The sequence below is a fragment of the Hippopotamus amphibius genome, chromosome 5 (assembly GCF_030028045.1).
Source record: "Hippopotamus amphibius kiboko isolate mHipAmp2 chromosome 5, mHipAmp2.hap2, whole genome shotgun sequence".
Taxonomy (NCBI): domain Eukaryota; kingdom Metazoa; phylum Chordata; class Mammalia; order Artiodactyla; family Hippopotamidae; genus Hippopotamus; species Hippopotamus amphibius.
The window spans coordinates 159,588,241-159,596,856 of NC_080190.1; positions in this window are offsets into that span (position 1 = coordinate 159,588,241).

Genomic DNA, 8,616 nt, shown 5'->3' on the forward strand with positions numbered 1-8,616 from the left:
AACTAGTTAACTAGACTGACAAACACAGGTGAAAAAAATTTCCCCTTAAAAATCGTTTACTTTCTGATCATTAAATGAATACTTGCTAATTGTAAAATATACAAAGACGTATAAAGTAGGAAATACGTAAAAGTATGAAGACCGAAATTAAAATGACCCATAATCATTTTCTCCAGAGATTACTCACCATGAAATTTCTGGGATCTTTCCCAATAACCTCTTTTCTGAGCATGTATCTGAATAAATATTTTTTTAAAATGGATAATATGGAGTATGTAGATAATATTGTGTCTAGATTTTTTTCCTAATCTTATATCATTTTCCAACTAATTGTTTTTTTCTTTGAGAACTTTTATTGAGATACAGTTGACATACATCCAACTAATTGTTTTAAATTATTATGGGGTTTTTAATGGCTTGAAAATATTATACTGAATAATGTACCATAACAATTTAATTGTTCTGGTGTTGGATGTTTATATTGTTTCCAGTAGTTTGCTATTAAAAATAACACTATTTTGATTAGGGTTGTTTTGGTTGTTGTTTTGTTTTGGTATTGTGGTTGTGATTATTTTGTTTTGCTTTTTGCTTTTTTTGGTGTACAAATTTTAGTGTTCATCTCTGTTTCCTTAGAGTGAATTCCTAGAAGTGAGATTATTGAGTCAAGGGCATAAAAGTTTTTAAAGTTATGTTACTTAATTGCTTTTCAGAAATGTATTATCAATTTAAATTGCCCCAATGAAATAATTTTGTTAAACATCTTATGGAGGTAATGGGGGAGATAAACATGTAATTTAAGACAAATACATTTAATTGATGAAAACCTTTTTTTAAGGCAGCTTCTTTGGATATGGATAATCTTTTTCGTTTTATTTTTTTCCCCATCCCTCTTACCCTGTCTTGGGTTAGGATCAGCTGAGAGTCACTTTGGGTTGGAACATTTTAAGAACTACTTAGTGGTATGAAACTGGATATCAAGAGAAGTTCCTAACAATACAGGCCTACCTCAAGAAACAAGGAAAATATAAAACAATCTAAATTAACATTAAAGGAACTAGAAGAATAAGAATAAGCAAAGCCTTAAGTTAGCAGAAGGAAGAAAATAATAAAGGTCAGAGTGGAAATAGATGAAATAGAAACTAATAAAGCGATAGAAAAGATCAATGAAACAAAGAGTTTGTTCTTTGAAATGAAACAAAATTGACATGTCTTTAGCTAGACTCATCAAGAAAAAGAGAGCCCAAATAAATAAAATCAGAAATGAATAAGGAGAAATTACAACCAATACCACAGAAATACAAAGGATTATAAGAGAATTCCTTGAACAATTATATGCCAACAAATTAGGCAACAAAGAAGAAATGGATAAATTTCTGGAAATATATAATCTTCCAAGACTGAATGGTGAATAAATAGAAAATCTTAATAGACCAATTATTAGTAATGAAATTGAATCAGTAATTGAAAAAACTTCCAATAAGTGGAAGTCCAGGTCCAGATGGCTTCAAAGATGAATTCTACCAAATATTTATAGAAGAGCTAATACCTATCCTTCTCAAATTATTACAGAAAATTGAAGAGGAAGGACTATTTCCAAACTCATATTATGAGGCCAGCATTGCCCTGATACCAAAACCAGACAAAGACACAACAAAAAAAAGAAAATTAAAGGCTAATATCCCTCATGAACATAGATGCAAAAATCCTCGACAAAATATTAGCAAACCAAATTCAACAATCCTTTAAAAAGATCATACACCATGATTAAGTGGGATTCATTCCAGCGATGCAAAGATGGTTTAACATCCACAAGTCAGTCAACATGATACATCACAAAACAAAGGATACAAATCATGTGATCACCTCAATAGATGCAGAAAAAGCATTTGAAAAAACTCAATATCCATTTATGATAAAAACTCAACAAACTGAATATAGAGGGGACATATCTCAACATAATAAAGGCCATATGTGACAGTCTCACAGCTAACATCATACTCAACAGTGAAAGCTGGAAGCTTTAACTCTAAGATTGGAAATGAGATAAGAATGGCCACACTCATCACTTTTATTAAACATAGTGTTAGAAGTCCTAGCCACAGCAATTAAGCAAGAAAAAAAAAGGCATCCAGATTGGAAAGGAAAAAGTAAAACTGTTACTATTTGCAGGAAACTAATACTATATACAGAAAACCACAAAGACCCCACCAAAAAACTATTAGAACTAGTAAATGAATTCTGTAAAGTTGGAGGATACAATATTGATAGACTGAAATCATCTATTGCATTTCTTTTTTTTAAATAAATAAATGAATTTATTTATTGGCTGTGTTGGGTCTTTGTTGCATGCAAGCTTCCTCTAGTTGCAGAGAGCAGGGGCTACTCTTTGTTGTGGTGTGTGGGCTTCTCATTGTTGTGGTTTCTTTTGTTGCAGAGCACAAGCTCTAGGCACTTGGGCTTCAGTAGTTGTGGCTCATGGGCTCTAGAGCACAGGCTCTATAGCTTTGGTGCACAAGCTTCGTAGCTCCATGGCATGTGGGATCTTCCCAGACCAGGTCTTGAACCAGTGTCCCCTGCACTGGCAGGCAGATTCTTAACCACTGCACCACGAGGGAAGCCCCTGAAATCTATTACATTTCTATACACTAATACAAACTATCAGAAAGAGAAGTTAAGAAAATAATCTCATTTATAATGCATCGAAAAGAATAAAATACCTAGGAATAAATTTAACCAAGGAGGTGAAAGACCTATGTTCTGAAAACTATAAGAAATGAGGAAATTAAAGGCAATGCAAATAAATGGAAAGGTATATTGTGCTCATGTATTGGAAGAATCAATATCAATAAAATGTCCATACTACCCAAAGCAATCCACACATTCAAAGCAATCCATGTCAAAATACCAATGGCATTTTTCACAGTACTAGAACAAATAATCCTAAAATTTCTGTGGAACCACAAAAGACCCTAAATAGCCAAAGCAGTCTTGAGAAAGAAGAACAAAGCTGAAGGTATCATGCTCCCAGACTTGAAACTATACCACAAAGCTATAGTAATAAAAACAGGATGGTACTGGCACTTAAACAGGCACATAGATCAGTGAAACATAATAGAGAGCCCAGAAATAAACTTACACTTGTATGGTCAGTTTACGACAAAGGAGGCAAGAATATACAATGGGGAAAAGACAGTCTCTTTGATAAATGGTGTTAGGAAAACAAGACAGCTACATGCAAAAGGATGAAATTGGACCTCTTTGCTACACCATATACAAACCAACAAACCACCACCACCAACAACAAAACCCAACAAACCTCAAAGTGGATTAAAGACTTAAATGTATGACCTGAACTCATGAAACTCTATGAAGAAAACATAGTAATCTCTTTGACATTGGTCTTAGTAATATATATATTTTTAAATATACCTCCTCAGGCAAGGGCAACAAAGCAAAAATAAACAAATGGGACTATAGCAAACTAAAAAGCTTTTGCACAGAAAAGAAACCACCAACAAAACAAAAAGACAGACTCCTGAATGGGAGAAGCTATTTGCAAATGATACAGTTGATAAGGGTTGGTATCCAAAGCATACAAAGAACTCATACATCTCAACATCAAAAAACAAACAAACGACTTGATTTAAAAGAAATGGGCGCAGGACCTGAATAACATTTTTCCAAAGAAGAAATACAGATAGCCAGCAGGCACATGAAAATATGCTCAGTATCACTAATCATTAGAGAAATGCAAATCAAAACCACAGTGAGATATCTCCTCACACCTGTTAGAATGGCTATTATCAAAAAAGACAAGAAACAAGTGATGCTAAGGATATGGAGCAAAGGGAACCCTTGTGCATTATTGGTGACAGTGTAAATTGGTGCAGCCACTATGGAAAATAGTATGGAAGTTCCTCAACAAACTAAAATCCAGCAATTCAACTTCTGGGTATTTATCCCAAGAAAATGAAAAGATTTTCTTCAGGGGCTTTGATTTGCCTGAACAGGAGAACTGCTTTAATCTCTTTTGAAGCCATTTTGGTTTGCATAAGCAACCAGTCAAAGAGATTGCCCAGAAGCTGGGCCCAGAAGATCAAGAGTTTCACCAAGTCCTTGGATTTGCTGCAAATGGCAAGATTTCATTCTTTTTTTATGGCTGAGTAATATTCCATTGTATATATGCCACATCTTTATCCATTCACCTATCAACAGACACTTAGGTTGCCTGCATATCTTGGCTATTGTAAGTAGTGCTGCAGTGAACGTAGGGGCACGTGTGTCTCTTCAAACTAGGATTTTCATCTTCTGGATGGGTCTGCAGGGTATTATGCTAAGGGAAATACAGGCATACCTCATTTTCTTGTGCTTCACAGATAATTGCCTTTTTTTACTAATTGAATGTTTGTGGCAATGTTTCATCAAGCAAATCTATCATCACCATTATTTCAACAGCATTTTCTCCCTTCATATGTCTGTTTCGCATCTTGGTAATGCTCACAATATTTCAAACTTTTCCATTATTATGTTTGTTTTGGTCATCTGTGATCTTTGATGTTACTATTGCAAAAAGATTATGACTTGCTGAAGCCTCTGATGATGGTTAGCATTTTTTAGCAATAAAGTATTTTTTAATGCAGGTATGTACATTGTTTTTTTAGACAATGTTATTGCACACATGATAGATGATAGTATAATGTAAACATAACTTTCATAAACACTGGGAAACCAAAAAATTCATGTGACTCACTTTATTATGATATTTGCTTTATCGTGGTGGTCTGGAGCTGAACCCACGATGTCTCCAAGGTGTGCCTGCAAGTCAGAGAAAAATACTGTATGATTTCACTTATATGCGGAATCTAACACACACACACAATAAAACACAAGTAGACTCATAGATACAGAGAAAGATCTAGTGGTTGCCCGGGGGGTTAGGAGGTGGAGGACAGAGGAAATAGGTGAAGGGGATCAAGAGGTACAAACTTCCAGCTATGAAATAAATGTCATGGGGATGCAAGGTGCAGTGTAGGGAATATAGTCAATAATATTGTAGTAACTTTGTATGGTGACAGATGATAACTAGACTAATGGTGCTCATTTCATAGTTATAAAAATATCAAATCATTAGGTTATACACCTGAAACTAATATGTGAATTGTAATTCAATAATAAAAAAAGAGAAGTACCTGGATTTTTCCGTGTGCAGCCCTAGGCACAATTCCAGTAGATGTCACTAGAAGCTGCTCTAAGAACTAAGGAAGTGCCCAAAGCCTGGAAGTACTGAGAGGAAGAATGGTTGAGGCAAGGGCTGGCTAGGTTAGTTCTCTACCTATTGCTGCCTGATTCAGAAGTGCATTCCAAATCTAGGAGACTAAGGTAAATTCAGGTTTGGCAAATTGATGAGGATCTCTTTGTAAAACTGATATCGAGGAAAGAGTAGAATGGAGGCTTATGAAGACACCAAGTCAGAGTATTTAGAAGAATAGACATCTCATCTTTCCCATCCTACTGCCATCAACCATTCAGCATAACGCTTGTATTGTCTGCTGCAGGCATGAGTGTTTTACTAAGAGAAAAAACCAAACAAACAAAAAACACGTGTGGGGAAAAAGGAGAAAAGAAATGTAAGGTTGGGTCATTGCCATTTACAGTTAGAGGTCATACCTGGTTACTCCTACTAAGTTTCAAACTTCAGCTCAAAAGTAACTTCCTCTGTTAGACCTTCCTTGACCCCTAGGTTAGTTTATATCTTCTTACCCTCCAGAACAACATATGCTTGCCTTTTTTGGACACATGACATTGAATTACCTGTTTGCTGCTGTCTTCTCCATTAAACCCTAGACTCTGAAATGACACTCTGCTCTGTTCACCACTTTACTCCTGACACCAAGCACTGTGCCTGACACAGAGTAGACACTTGATACATATTTATTACATTGAATTGGATTGACTGGTTCTCTAATTATGGCTTTGTGAGCTGTATTCAAGGAGAGAGAAAATGAAATCAAAGTTCCAAATTAATATAATTGGCTTCATCACTTGCAACTTGCAACTAGAATTTGCAAAAGATTACCTAAGTGCTGAGGGGATGTAGAACAATTAAATGGATGGCATTAAGTCTTTGGACCAGGTGAATGGTGAGCAAGAAGGTTTTGACTAATGTGTTTCTAATGTATTACAAATCAAAACATTCATGAAAAGGGAATTGCTCAGTATGGTACCTAGAGAAAGAAAAAAGAGAGAGAGAGAGATAAAATGATGAAGAAAGGAAAGGTTATATTCAATACACTGAAAAATGTGTACTATACACCAAGTGCTGAGTATACAACTGTGAATAAGACATGGTCCTTGCCTTAAGAGCTGAATCTCTTGGAAAAGGTGTATATAAGTCAATAATTACAATACAATTGGTGACTGCTGTGACAAAGAGTTATGAAAACTTGAAGAGAAAGAGATGATTAATTTGTGTCTTAAAGAATGGACAGTTGAAGAGAGGAGGGAAAGGCTTTCTCCTGCATCAGAAATAGTGCTTGAATAGGCACAAGTTTAAGCCTGTCAGGCCTAATGAGGCCAACCACAGAGGTGATTAAGCAAGGGAATGAAAAGACCAAATGTGCTTTTTGTTTGTTTTAAAGGTTAACTGGATCTTTAACTTAAAGGAGAAAATAAAAATGCATTCTAGTCAGACATTCCTAGATTCCTGAGCAGATTTCCTGGGCTTGGGTTCAGGCTCTGCTGTGTATTAGCTGTGTTACCACTTCTCTATATCTCAGTTTCCTTGTTTGTAAAATGGGGCTAAAAATAATATCTGCCTGATAGTGTGGTTGTGAGGACAAAATTAGCTAATATATGAACAATAATTTAGAATGCTGCCCATACTATAAAGGTGTCAGCTCTTGTCATGATTACAAAAGTATTATTACTTTCTGCCAGTAAATGGTTGATTTTGTGTTGTATTTCATTGCCGTCGCTTCAGGCTTGAGTGACAGATTTTTGTTTTTGAATAAATGCAGCCAGGCCAAGATTCAGACATACTTAAGTGACGGTTATATAGCATTTAATTCAGTTCAGAAAGTACAGGCATTCAGAAGGTACCCTATACTAGGTATCACAAATACTCTTTTTGCCCCCAGTTTGAAAATGGATCTTGGACTGTACACACATGAAGACAGTGACTTTCAAAAGATTAAAGTTACCTACATAGAGAATACATAGAGAATTCCCTGGCAGACCAGTGGTTAGGACTCTGAGCTTCCACTGCAGAGGGCACAGCTTGGACCCCTGATCGGAGAACTAAGATCCCACTCACTGTGGCCAAAAAAGAAAAAAAAAAAAGTTACACGGATGGACCTAGAGACTGTCATACAGAGTGAAGTAAGTCAGAAAGAGAAAAATATCATAATCTAGAAAACTGGTACAGATCAACCGGTTTGCAAGGCAGAAATAGAGACACAAGTATAGAGAACAAACATATGGACACCAAGGGGGGAAAACAGGGAGTTGGGGGGGGGATTGGGATGGGATGAATTGGGAGATTGGGATTGCCATATATACATTACTAATAAACAAAATCAAATTGCACACTTTAAATATATGCAATTTATTGTATGTCAATTATATCTCAATAAAAGTCCTTAAAAAAAAGTTACCTACTTAATAAGACAAAAATCCTCTTATGATAATCTCTAGTACAGAGTAACCAAGTAACAATCATTCTATTGATAACTGTATTCTCTTCTACAAGAGTCAGTTGACCAAGCCTTCTGTCATTTTAGCAATATAGGAACCCACAGATACCAACAAGCAGTTTATTGGAGAATTAACTTCAGGAAAATGATTTCCCACACATTAAATTGATTTTCTTTTCTTGAGTTCTTTTTCATTTGATGTGTGTTTCAAGCAGCTGGATTTGTTGATACCAGTGAGGAATGTCAGGGAAAGAATCAAAGTCTTGGTTTTATAATGGAGGAAAGTTAAAGAGGTTATTGATTAAGAGTATTGGGGAAACACAAATTTTGGAGACCAGGGATTTAACTTGGTTTCATCACTTATAAACTATTTAGCCAAGCCACTTAATTTCTTTAAGTTTTGTATGTGTTATTTTTAAAATCAAAGTGGTTTTAAGTGTCAAATGACGCCCGTGAAAGTGTTTTGACACATTATTATTTCATTAGCAGATAAGACATAATATTTGGGGTGAACTGCAAGGAACTTTAGATTTCATGAAGACATTGCCATCTCCCTTCAGAAGTTGACTCACTTGACTTGTCCCAGGTCACAGAGCTGGTTAGTGGCAACCAGAATCTAGGTCTCCTGATTCTAGTCACCTGGTCTTCCTACGACACCACTGTCATTCATCATTCATTCATTAAATACATTTTTATGGATTGTAAATTAAATGCAAAACATTGTGCTAGGTGCGGGGGTGGATTCTGATTTATCAGACACAGATCCTCCTCTCAAGGAACACAGGGACTCTTGGGTAATAACTGTTAAGTGTGTAGTCAGAGATTGGGATGATAAAGTATGAATAAACTATTATGTGACCAGGTGAGGATTAATGGAGACTTGGTAGAAGACCTGACAAATCAGCCGTGCTCCAAATGGCAGAAA